The sequence below is a fragment of the Martes martes genome, assembly GCF_963455335.1.
Source record: "Martes martes genome assembly, chromosome: 1".
NCBI lineage: Eukaryota > Metazoa > Chordata > Mammalia > Carnivora > Mustelidae > Martes > Martes martes.
The window spans coordinates 21361224-21373886 of record NC_137888.1 but is presented as its reverse complement, the minus strand read 5'-3'; the positions used below and the strand labels follow the sequence as shown (position 1 = coordinate 21373886).

General features: G+C 33.7%; 1 pseudogene across 1 annotated transcript; it reads right to left on the bottom strand.

Annotated features, from left to right (window-relative positions):
- Positions 1-4911: 4911 nt before the first annotated feature.
- LOC308352835 (coiled-coil domain-containing protein 34-like) lies at positions 4912-12012 on the bottom strand (annotated as a pseudogene). Its single transcript has 2 exons — positions 11878-12012; positions 4912-5654 (listed from the first exon to the last, which is right to left on the bottom strand). The product of its transcript is annotated as a coiled-coil domain-containing protein 34-like (transcript).
- Between the last annotated feature and the right edge of the window lie 651 nt (positions 12013-12663).

Below are 12663 nucleotides of genomic sequence, written 5' to 3'. Positions count from 1 at the left end.
TGTGAAATAAAACTTGTGTATTTAATTGAAATAGGAAATAACTACAAATTTCTCCTTTAACTTTGCTGCCCTTCTCAGCAAGAGATGAAGCTTATTTCTTCACCTCACAGAATAAGTGTTGGTCTTGTGAGTTGTGTCAACTGACAAAATGTAGAAGACATACATTGTGGGAATCTAGATGCTCACCTGAAGAGGACCGGAAGTTTCCACTCTTGCCCCCCTGGCAATCTGTTTTCAAGCCACCATGCAAATAATCTCTATTCATTCTATTGGAGGATTACAGATCACATGGAGGACTATCTTAGCTGAGTTTCTCTAGAATTGTCATCTGACTACCAATTGATGCCAACAACCAACACCAAACATCTAAATCCATCTTAGAATATCCAGTAACAGTAGAGTCACAAGATGACTATAGCTTACCAGTGATCCCAGGCAGAACTCACAGGAGAACTGCCCATTTAAACTCATCCCACACTTACTGACAAACAAGATTATGAGTAAGTAAGCTGATTGCTTAAAACCTTAGGGTTTTGCAGTAATTTCTTATACAGGAAAGGATAAACTGATAAATCTCCAAGACATCTAGTTTCTGAAATAAAATTAAATCTGTTCAGGAGACTCTGGTAAAGTCCTTTTGAATAATGGCTAAAAACAAAACACAAGTAATATTTCTTGGTAAGCAATGTGCTAAACATTTTACATTTATTGTCTCTAATAATCCTCAAAGTAATAAACTTAGTACTTTTCTTATCTCTACTTTATAGATATTGAAACATCAAGAGAGATTTAAAATGTTGTCCAAGTTTCCACAACAGGAAAGATGGACGAGTGAATTCAAACCTAGGTTTACCTTTTAAGGCAAAATTCTTAACTAATACACATATCTTGTATGTATCTTGTATCTTGTTCCTTCCTACTTTTTCATAATTTCTAATAATAGTGTCTACAACAAGGAATAAAAATATTGAAACTTGCAATGGCAACATACTTTAAAATGAGAAACCACAAATGGTATAAAATAACTTTTTGTAATTTTTTTTTATGTTCATAGAATAGAATGCCTTCTTGACAGAAGCTCAATAATTTTGTCTGTATGTAGTTTTATGTGGCTAACAGAATACATCACTACATAAAGAACAACAGTTTATGTTCATCTAGTCAGGAAATAGGAATGGCAGTAACTGGGGCATTCTCAGAAATGTAAGATTATATAGCGATGTGCTACAATCACAGAGAGTCATCAAGAGGCTCTCAGAGAAAGAAGTAAAACTTAGACAAGTATCAGGTTAAGACGTGACAAGACAAATTAAAATACAAGCCAATATGCTTCCTTGATATGATGATAATACAAGTGGAAATGAATCTAAGATCGAATATACACTATTAACAATTTCAGATAAATATGACAAGAATATTAAAAAATACATAAGACAGTATATCCCCTTTTATTTTTGAATGATCATAGAAGAACAGGTAAGCATTTCATGTGTTTTTCAAGCATACATATGGACCAAAAAAATGAAATGTTTCTCAGGAGGAGGAGCTGGTCTTTTTGAATATTTCTATTTCCAATATTAAATGACAAAACTTATTAAAAGAATATTCAAAGAAATGTTTTGATCTATGAATTTATGATGTTAGTAAAGGGTATTTTAATTTACTTTTGAAATATAATGTCTTAATGCTGTAAAATAGCATATAATTATGGTAAAACATGACCCCTTTCTTTCTCCCTGAATGGGAACACACACAAATAAATGGATGTATATTGTCTACACATTATACATATATAATTCTATGCATGTATAGCTATATATATAATTAATTTTCTTCCTATATTCTATCAACAAAATGTCAATACATAAAAATAAATTATTTACTCAAAGCAAACAGAAATACTGAGCCAAAATGATACATGTACTCCGACATTTATAGCAGCACTATCATCAACAGCCAAATTATGGAAAAAGCCTACATGTCCATCAACTAATGAATGGATAAAGAAGAGGTGGTATATAAAATAGTTGAGTATAGACTATTACTTAATCTGGACATAAGACAAAAGAAAGAAATTTTGTCATTTACAATGACATGGATGGAGATAGAGTGTATTATGCTAAGCGAAATAAGTCCGTCAGAGAAGGACGAATACTATATAATTTCACTCATATGTGGAACGTTAAGAAACAAAACAGAGGCACATAGAAAGTAAATAGAGAGGCAAACCATAAAACAGACTCTTAACTATAGAGAACAAACTGAGGGTTGCTGTAAGGGAAGTGGGCAGGCACATAGGCTAAATGAGTGAAGTGGAATAAGGAGGGCACTTGTAGTGATGAGCACTGGTGTTGTATGTAAGTGATGAAACACTAAATTATATTCCTGACACTATATGCTAATTAATGGGAATTTAAATAAGATATAAGTGTTTCTAAAGTTATCTGTAGAAGTTTTAAAAAATAATAAATAAATAAATAATAATATATGCAAAAACACAGACTTGTAAAAATAAAAATAAAAAAAAAGCTAAAGATGGTAGAGATATACATAATGTTCATGAACTAGAAAACATTACTAAGATGTCAGTTTTCCTCAAACTTATCTACAGATTAAAACCAACCCTAAGAAATATTCTTGTAAGGCTTTTCAAAATAAATAAGAAAACTTGCTTCTTAAATTTAGATGAGCACACAATGAAAACAGAATAGCTTAATTTAAAGACAATTAAAACATTGAAACACACAAGACAACGAATGATACAATGAATAGAATAGTTAAGGAGAAAAGCCTGATATCCTAAATATTAAGGAGAGAGGAGAGTGTCAGAATTCGTAGGCATTGCTAATTGGGGTGTAGAATATTACAAATACTTTGGAAATAAATTTTCAGTTGAATGAATGATCTTAGACAGTTTAGTTGTTTTTTTCCTAGGAAAAAGACTTAAAAGACAACTGATCAGAGTCCCCCCCGCCCCCGCCCCCGGAAAGAGGCCAAATCTGGAAACAAAAGAAATGTCAAACAGTGCAATGTGAATAACAACAACTAACTAAATAAATAAATAAGGAAAAATACTGATTTAAATAGTCCTAGAAATATCAGATTTTCCCTCTTATTCCAACAAAATATAAATGACACATTGGAGTATGATTTGTAAGCTCTTAAAAATATTTTTAGGTCAAGCTATCATGTAAAAATTCATGAGTCCTTACATAAGACAATATTGGAGAGCATAATGGGAATTCTTCTGAATGCCACCCTGAGGTTTTATTTTACTAGTCAGGCCACAGAAGTATAAAGAGGTTACTTAGTGCTATGCTTATAATTTTTTGCTCTCAAAAGATATTGCATTTTAACTTTAGGTCACTGACCCTTTTATTGTACCTTTCATTTCTATTTCCATTGAAGAATAGAGTAAGAAACATTAACTTGCAATTTTCTCTAAAGTGATTTGTTTTTCACGTGCATGCAGTATATTTTACACTTGATCTTAGCCAAAAGGCCGAGAAGCGATGCATGCAGTATGTTTTAAAGTAGAATACTAAAAGCTCCAACAATGTATAACTAATTATACCCAGGTAATTAAGTAATTTATATTTTTTTGCAATTTAAAAAAAATATCTTAAGCATTAGGTATCTCGTGGCATTTAACAGAACAATTCAATTGGTAGAAATTTAACTTAAATATTCACGTATATAAACAGTGCTTTAAGTAAACCTGAGTGTTCACAGCATCGTAACTACAACAGGAATATAATTATTCTAAACACTTTCCAGCAGAAAAATAAAGGAACACTTGAATATACATATAATGAAATAATGAAATGCTATGTGGCCATAAAATAATGAAGGCATGAATATGTTAGTAATATATTATAAATGTTAGTAGATATCTCTATTAATTTTAGCTGATATAATAAGATGAATAGGATAATTTATTTTAGAATTTTCTCATGTTAAATGTGAATGTCCATTTATATGTTAAATTAAGTTTTGAATTTGAAATTATCTTCAAGCTACTTTTCATTATTGTTATTTTACTCAATATTCATTAATATATCTAAGAATACACAAATTGATCATGTTTAACTGTTTCTTTCAAATCTTGAAATAATTTATTTTTTCTATCAATACTGAAAATAAAAATAAGAATATTGCTGTTTAAAAATAGTAGTTAATATACTATGTGACAGATTTCTGCTCCTTGTTTAGGAAACATCAGTTTACAAGGCCTTTTTATCTTACCTACTAAAGCTTATTACAGTTAATGGCAAAAGATTTGAAGGGTGATCTAAATAGTTATTAGAGAAAATATTTAAGTCAATCGAGTGAGTGAAAATTTGCAGATGGAAGAGAATTATCTCAATTTTCTCATGTCAAATTTCAGAATTAATACAGTTTGTGAAAAAATTAATTAATATTTTTAAGTAGAACATTTAATAAAACACTAACATAACATTCAATAGAGCATGGACATATGTATTCAAACAAATATGTCTTCATATGCAGTGGATTTTTTTAACACAATATAAACTGTCTATTTTATTGGTATTATAGGGTAGTTTTGATATAAGCTAAATATAAACAGAATCGTTAGATATTCAGTTACTTATCCTATGAAACAATATGCCAAGATCAAGCTTAAAGCGCTTTTAAAAATGAAAATATCTAAAACACCTTCCTCAATTAACTCCAAGAATGACATACACAAATGCAAAAATTTGAACTTGCCCATAATCACATCAAATGTTGAGGGGCTGACTGAACAGTGAAAAATGATGCTAAGTTTAAAATTAGCTCGAGGTAAAAGCATTTCCCACATCCACTATCCTTGTATCCTGCACTGAGTTCCAAGGTAAAGACTGCTTCCCACTCTGCATCACCAGAGGCTATGAGTTCCCTGGCTGACGTTCACAGACCTTTTTGTCCTCTTTCTTCATAGGTCCTCAGCTTTTTAGAAGGAGACATATGGATGGGTTTCCATGGAATGGATTATAAAATGCTGGTTCTCGATTAAAATTCTGTGTTTTCCATTGGCATAACCATAGCTCTCTGCAGCCAGACAAGGTTTATTTTTTGAATTTTCCAACCACTCCTTAAACTTTCTTTCTGCTATTTCCTTTTTTCCCTGTAATTCACCTTACCATTATTTTTCTTTTACCTTTTCTTCTTATTTCATTTTCCAACATTTTTTCTTTAACCATTCTTGATATTTTTCTTTCGCCTTTTCTTGCAGATGTTCCTTCACCAGTTCCTCTACTGTGTTTTCTTCCATTTCTTTATTAATTTTTGTTCCCTTTTTCTTTTCTGTTTATTCTTTTTCTGAACCCATTCCTTGTACTTTTCTTTCGCAAATCCCTTTTTTTCTTCCTTTTTTTTTCATATTCTTCTATTTCTTTCCTATTTCCTAGTTGTTTTAATTCTTCCAGAGCTTTCTGTGGTAGACAGTCACATTCTTTTTCTTTGCCAACAAACCGCACTTCCCATGGGGTTAGGCAACTTTTTGGTAGGTGCACCTGTTTCTGTTCTTGGTTACCTTCTGATTCAACCACACTGGAGCAATTCTGTACCTCCACGCCTCTCAGACTCGCCACCTTAGCCTCTGAATCATGAACATCTTCATCCACATCTTCCTCACCCTCCCCTGGCCATTGCTGTAGTCAAACAAGATGCTCTCGTGGCTGAGGGGAGACGGTATCCACAGGTGGATTTGCTGTAGCTCAGCAGCAGTGACCACAAGCAGATTGTCACCATTGCCAGCCCCTGCCTCAGGGTGCCTGCCAGGAGGACCTGGACGTGCAGTCACCGAGGACAGACAACACAGAAGATGGAGGCAAATCAGCCTCCCATGGCTGGGCAGTCCACATTGGGCCCATCAAGTTCAAACCTATTGAGAGGCAGTGGCACAATGGTTTCTTAATTAGAGTGATAAGTAGATTTTTCACAATCATGGCTAAATGGAATTGTTACCACAATTGTCATTTAAATGAATACCTTTACCTTGAAGTTGTTATTTTGATGCCTACTTCCCCCTCAAGATTTTTCCAAAAACCTGTTATAAACTGGACAACATCTCATGGAGAAAGAATTAAAATTGGAAACTTTCTTTTGTCTCTATAAGTTATCAAATATACTACAAATGTCAAAAAAAACTCATTGAATCAAGTGCATTGTAATTAAAATCATCTATAATCTCTTCTGTATACTATGAATGAGGTCTCAAGACGTATGGGTAAGAAAGCCCAGTTTTACAAAGACTGCTTTAATATTGACTTGTGTCTTGTGTAACAATGGAAAGATATAATCATTGTACATCTTAGTTTTTTAAAATCTTAGTTTCTGATACTTTATTTATAAATTGTATGCATGTCTTTGTTCTTTTATTTTTCGATTGTTTTTTTCTGCATAATATAATTCTACCACTTCCTTTTTAAATTACTTTATTGTGTTTGAACATACACTTTATATTTTATTTTTGGCCCTTATCCTTCTCTTTTTCATTTGAATACCTAAAATTCATATTTTGTGAAAATTCTGAATTCCAATTTTTATTTTGTTGCCAAACAAAATGTGGTTTTATTTCCCTCTATTTTCCCATTGCTTAGTTCTCACTTTTGGTATAGATCATCAAGAATTTTAAGTCAAAATTAGAATTTATAATAATATTGCAATATCAACTTTTGATAGTAATTATTATTTACATTTAATAAGACTTGATTAAGATACATTTCAATATTGGTCTTACATTCTAACACCACCTTTATGGATTTGTTATCATTCTTGTTTTCCTGGTTGCTGCTTAATTTTTTTTTTTTTTTAATTTGTGTAAGTGTTAGTTATAACCTAACTTACTGTGTCATAAAAATTATTTTATTTAGTACAAATAAGCAGACAGTGGTAAAATCTCACTACCTAAGGGGAAGAAAGAAAACCTCAAATACATAAGGAAAAGACGATTACATAATACAGTTCACGGAGCATTCCATCAACAATAAAAGATATAGAAGACAGCATAGCAATTATTTCAGTGCTGAGGGAAGTAATTTTGAATGTAGTACTAGACATGCAATCAAATGTTCATTCATATCAGAAGAAAATAATGTAATTTTTATAACATAAGGCATTCCATCAAGGGAAAGAAATTTTGGCATTTGATTTGATGATGTTGAGAGAAGCCATGGCTAATTTTAAAGATATCTATATAAAGTTTATTTTGCATAAAAGAATAAGTCAATATTCTTATGCCATACTTATTCCCTTTGCTACTTTTCTATGTTCCCTGAAACCCCAGAGCAAAAATCATTGCATTAAGTAGTAAAACTAATAAAAATAACTAAAATATTGTGTCATGTATAAAAATTTTCCAAACAAAATTTCCAAGTAGAAAGACTAAATTAAGTCACCAAGCCCACAGATGAGCTAAAATCTCAAAAGAAATTATTTAAAAATTGCTAAATAAAAGATAAATACACTCCATAGCAGAAGCAATTTGGCTAATGATGCATAATAGTTTATCAATTATTATTATTACCAATTTATGGAAACTAAATCATAACCCACAAGTTACTTCTGGTTTTGATCTTTCATCATTATTATCTGGAGATAATAACAAGAATCAATACAAATTTCAAGAATTAATACAAATCAATACAAATGTAATATTTAAATCGAAAACTTTTTCTGTATGATAGGACTACATAGTTAATTAACATTATGTATATATATTCACTCATGATGTGATAGTGTTATATTTAGAAATCTGATACAAAAATACCTTATTCTCCAGTGACTATTCTAATTGCTGAGTAATATTACACACACACACACACACACACACACACAAATGCTTCTAACTTACTAAAGTTTTTTTATCTAGTTGGGAAGAACAAATTTTGGTTAGGAAAAACATGAGTAGTGTCAGTGAAGAAAGAATTGTTGCATATTTAGAAAAAATCTTATAAATTAATAAGTTAATGTTTAAGTAATTAAATAAGAAAATAGAATTGTTTTAAGAATTTTTTTTAAAGATTTTATTTATTTATTTGACAGACAGAGATCACAAGTAGGCAGAGAAGCAGGCAGAGAGAGAGAGAGAGGAGGAAGCAGGCTCCCTGCTGAGCAGAGAGCCTGATGCGGGGCTTGATCCCGGGACCCTGGGATCATGACCTGAGCTGAAGGCAGAGGCTTTAACCCACTGAGCCACCCAGGCGCCCCCCTTAAGAATTTTTTTAACATTGGAATTGAAGAAATGAGATCAGAAGCATTCTTTCTTGATGAAGTCCCCAAACTTCATTTTGCTTTTGGAGAAACAGCTTGAAAGAAGTTGCTGTGGCCAATATTGAAGAGGTTACTGCCTATGTTCTCCTCTAGGATTCTGAGGATTCCTGTCTCACTTTGAGGTCTTTCATCCATTTCAAGTTTATCTTTGTGTGTGGTGTAAGACAATGGTTTAGTTTCATTCTTCTGTGCATAGCTGTCCAATTTTCCCAGCACCATTTATTGAAGAAACTGTCTTTTTTCACTATATATATTTTTTCTGCTTTGTTGAAGATTATTTGACCATAGAGTTGAGGGTCCATATCTGGGCTCTCTACTCTGTTCCACTGGTCTATGTGTCTGTTTTTGTGACAGTACCATGCTGTCTTGGTGATCACAGCTTTGTACTAAAGCTTGAAATCAGGCAACGTGATGCCCCTAGTTTTGTTTTTCTTCTTCAACATTTCCTTAGCAACTTGGGGTCTCCTCTGGTTCCATACGAATTTTAGGATTGTTTGTTCTAGCTCTTTGAAAAATTCTGGTGGAATTTTGATGGTGATGACATTGAACGTATAGATGGTTCTAGGCAGGATAGGCATTATAACAATGTTTGTTCTTCAGATCCATGAGCATGGGATGGTCTTCCACCTTTTTGTATCTTTTTCAATTTCTTTCAGGAGTGCTCCGCAGTTCTTGGAGTACAGATCCTCTACCTCTTTGGTTAGGTTTACTCCCAGTTATCTGATGGTTCTTGGTGCTATAGTAAATGGAATCGATTGTCTAATTTCCCTTTCTATTTTTTCATTGTTAGTGTATAAGAAAGCAACTCATTTCTATACATTGATTTTGTATCCAGACACATTACTGAATTGCTGTATGGGTTCTAGTAGTTTTGGGGTGGAGTCTTTTGGGTTTTCCATAAAAAAGTATCATGTCATTTGCAAAGAGAGTTTTACTCCTTCTTTGTTAATTTGAGTACATTTTATTTCTTTTTGTTGTCTGATTGCTGTTTCTAGTACTATGTTGGGTAACAGTGGTGAAAGTGGACATCTTTGTCATGTTCCTGATCTCAAAGGGAAGGCTGTCAGCTTTTCCCCATTGAGGATGATATTTGCTGTGGGTTTTTCATAGATAGATTTTATGAAGTTAAGGAATGTTCCCTGTATCCTTATACTTTGAATCATTTTAATCTGGAATGGATGCTGTATCTTGTCAGTTGGTTTTTCTGCAGCAATTGAGAGGACCATGTGGTTCTTCTCTCTTCTCTTATTGATTTGCTTTATCTCATTGATTGATTTGTGAATGTTGAACCACCCTTGCATCCTATGGACAAATTCTACCTGGTCATGGTAGATAATCTTTTTTAATGTACTGTTGGATCCTACTAGCTAGGATCTTGTTGAGAATCTTGGCATCCATATTCATTGTGTGTATTGGTCTGAAATTCTCCTTTTTGGTGGGGTTTTTGCCTGGATTGGGGATCATAAAAAGAGTCTGGAAGTTTTTCCTCTGTTTCTATCTTTTGAAACAGCTTCATGAGAATAGGTATTATTTCTTCTTTGAAAGTTTGGTAGAATTCTCCTGGGAATCTGTCAGGTCCTGGGTTCTTGGTTTTTGGGAGATTTTTGATCACTGTTTCAATCTCGTTACTAGATACTGGTCTATTCAGGTTGTCAATTTCTTCCTGATTCAGTTTTGGAAGTTTATATATTTCCAGGAATGCATCCATTTCATCTAGGTTGCTTAACTTATTGGCATATAACAGTTGATAATAATTTCTGATGTTTGTTTCAATTTCCTTGGTGTTACTCATGATCTCTCCCTTTTCATTCATAATTTCATTAATTTGAGTCCTCTCTCTTTTCTCTAGGATTAGTTTGGCCAATGGTTTATTGGTCTTATTGATTCTTTCAAAAAAAAGTTTCTAATTTCATTGATGTGTTCTACTAGTTTCTATCTCATTGATCTCTCCTCTAATCTTGATAATTTCCCTTCTTGTGTGTGTGTTTCGTTGGCTTATTTTGTTGTTAATTCTTCAGTTCCTTAAGGTGTAAAGACAGCTGGTGTATTCTGGATTTTTGATTTATTTATTTATTTATTTATTTTTTTTTTTTTTTGAGGGAGGATTGGATGGCTATGGATTTTCCCCTTAGAACTGACTTTGTCGTATCCCATAGGTTTTGGAGCAAAGTGTCTTCACTCTCATTGGTTTTCGTGATTTGTTTAAGTTTTTCTTTGATTTCCTGGTTAATCCAAACATTCTTAAGCAGAGTGGTCTTTAGCTTCCAAGTGTTTGAATTCCTTCCAAACTTTTTCTTGTGGTTGAGTTCCAGTTTCAAAGCATCGTGGTCTGAGAATATGCAGGAAATAATCTCAATATTTTGGTATTGGTTGAGCCCTGATTTGTGACCCAGTATGTGGTCTGTTCTGGAGAAAGTTTCATGTGAACTTGAGAAAAATGAGTATTCTGTTGTTTTAGGGTGGAATGTTCTGTGTATATATCTACGAGGTTCTTCTGGTCCAATGTGTCATTCAATGCTCTTATTTCTTTATTCATTTTCTGCTTGGATGATCTATTACTGAAAATGGCATGTTAAGATCTCCTACTATTAATGTTTTCATATCAATATGGTCCTTTATCTTGGTTAACAGTTGTCTTATGTAGTTGGCTCCTCCTGTATTAAAGGCATAAATATTTACTACTTGTAGATCTTTTTGGTGGATAGACCCTTTAATAATGAGATGTAGTGTCCTTCTTTATCTCTGACTACAGTCTTTACTTTAAAATCTAATTTATCTGATATGAGAATTGCTACCCCAGCTTTCTTTTGAGGCCATTTGGCATGAAAGATTCTTCTCCATCTCTTCACTTTCAGTTTGGATGCATCCTTATGTTTCAAATGGGTTTCTTGCAGACAACATATGAACGGGTCCTGTAGTTTTATCCAATCTGCAACCCTGTGCTGTTTTATGGGAGCTTTTAGGCTGTTCATGAGTGATTATTGAAAGATACATTTCTTTTCTTTTCTTTCTTTCTTTATTATTTTTTTAAGATTTTATTTATTTATTTGACAGACAGAGATCACAAGTAGGCAGAGAGGCAGGCAGAGAGAGAGGAGAAAGCAGGCTTCCCGCTGAGCAGAGAGCCTGATGCAGGGCTCGATCCCAGGACCCAGGGATCATGACCTGAACTGAAGGCAGAGGCTTTAAACCTCTGAGCCACCCAGACACCCCTGAAAGATACATTTTTATTGGCATCATGTTGCCTGTGAAGTCCTTGTTTCTATAGATGGTCTCTGAAAATTTCTGTTCTATGACACTCTTGGGTTCTTTCTTCTTACCCCCCTTCCCCCCAAATATTTCTTGTAGTGCTGGCTTGGTGGTCAGATACTCTTCAAACCTTGCCCGTTTTGGAAGCTGGCAAATTTTGGAAGTTTATCTCTCCATCCATTTTGAATGTCAGGATGAATGTTGGATAAAGTATTCTTGGCTGCATGTTGTTCTCATGTAATGCCCTGGATATGTCTTGCCGGCTGTTTTTGGCTTGCCAGGTTTCTGTGGATAGGTCTGATGTTATTCTGATGGACCTTCCTCTGTACTAAGGAATTTCTTCCCCTTTACTGTTCTCAAAAGCTCTTGTCTAAAATTATGATTCATCAGTCTTGCAATCAAGAGCCTTGGGGTCTTTCTAGATTTGTTCATCTTAGAGGGTGTTCCTTCTACCTGTAGGACATGAATTCTTGTCCCATTCCCCATATTGGGAAAATTTTCATGTAGAATTTGTTCAACTATATCTTCTAGCCTTCTTTCTTTCTCCTCCCCCTCAGGGATCCCAATAATTCTGATGTTGGAACGTTTCATGACATCATTTATTTCCCCAATTCTGTTTTCACAGTTTTTAAGCCTTTTGTTCTAGGCCTCCTCCTAATCCTTTTTCTCTATCAGTTTGTCCTCTAGATCACTAATTCTATCTTCTGCCTTGGTTATCCTAGCTGTTAGTGTATTTAGATTAGATAGGATCTCAGTGATAGCATTTTTACCTTCTTCCCAGGCAGCTTTCATTTCCACCCTTAGAGATTCCAATTCCTGGATAATTGTTACCTGGAATTCCCTTTCTGACACACTGTTTATGTCCATATCTAATAGTTCTGATGGAGAGGCCACAATATCTGAATATTTCCTCTGTTGGGTGTTCCTCCCCTAGACATTTTGATGAGAGGTAGTTGAGGGGATGTTTAGCTGAATATATCAACCACAATCTGGACAAGGTGCACCCTGGAAAGCTTTAGACCAATCGGAAGTCACCACCAAAAGGAAAGAAAAAAGAAAAAAAAAAAAAGAGAGAGAGAGAGAGAGAGAAGAGGAGAGAGAAAAAAAGAGAAGACCCAGTCATAATGAACCCCAAAA